Genomic DNA, 749 nt, shown 5'->3' on the forward strand with positions numbered 1-749 from the left:
GTGTGTCACATGGCAATGAAGTGTTAAGATTTTTGTTTGTCTGTTAGACATATATGTATATATGAATAGATGGTCAAAAATGTTAATAACTCACACCAAGTTCTAAATTGTAAAGTAGCCATATTTAATATGGGAGAAATAAATTTTTTTTATATTATTTATATGTTCTAGTGACATCTATATATTCATTGTGGAGGAGTAATGCTTATCATTAGACAGATAAGACAGATATTCCAGTAAGTCAAGATAAAGAGGGTAAAATCCCTCATTACTATTCACATAGAAAAGGGTTATAATTTTATAATTGTGAATAATTTTTATGACAGTAATGTTCACCCTGTAAGTTTTGATATGTAAGGTACAATTTCATGCAGAATCATGTGTTCACTCTGTAAGTTTTGATATGTAAAGTACACTTGCATCTTACAGGGTGAACATATCATTCTGCCATATCATTCTGCATGCAAGTGTACTTTACATATCAAAAACTCTGTAAGTTTTGATATGTAAAGTACACTTGCATGCAGAATGATATGTTCACTCTGTAAGTTTTGACAGAATGATATGTTCACTCTGTAAGTTTTGATATGTAAAGTACACGTGTATGCAGAATGATATGTTCACTCTGTAAGTTTTGATATGTAAAGTACACTTGCATGCAGAATGATATGTTCACCCTGTAAGTTTGATATGTAAAGTACACGTGTATGCAGAATGATAGATCTTGTAAAGCTGCTGTAGAAAACATT

The 749-nt window shown here is 30.7% G+C and overlaps 1 long non-coding RNA gene across 1 annotated transcript; it reads left to right on the plus strand.

The window, feature by feature from the left end:
* Positions 1-361: 361 nt before the first annotated feature.
* LOC111089372 lies at positions 362-713 on the plus strand. The gene is made up of 3 exons (XR_002613653.1): positions 362-395; positions 498-548; positions 581-713. It is a non-coding gene; the product is annotated as an uncharacterized LOC111089372 (long non-coding RNA).
* The last annotated feature ends 36 nt before the right edge of the window (positions 714-749 follow it).

Source organism: Limulus polyphemus, unplaced genomic scaffold (assembly GCF_000517525.1).
Source record: "Limulus polyphemus unplaced genomic scaffold, Limulus_polyphemus-2.1.2 Scaffold6049, whole genome shotgun sequence".
NCBI classification, from domain to species: domain Eukaryota; kingdom Metazoa; phylum Arthropoda; class Merostomata; order Xiphosura; family Limulidae; genus Limulus; species Limulus polyphemus.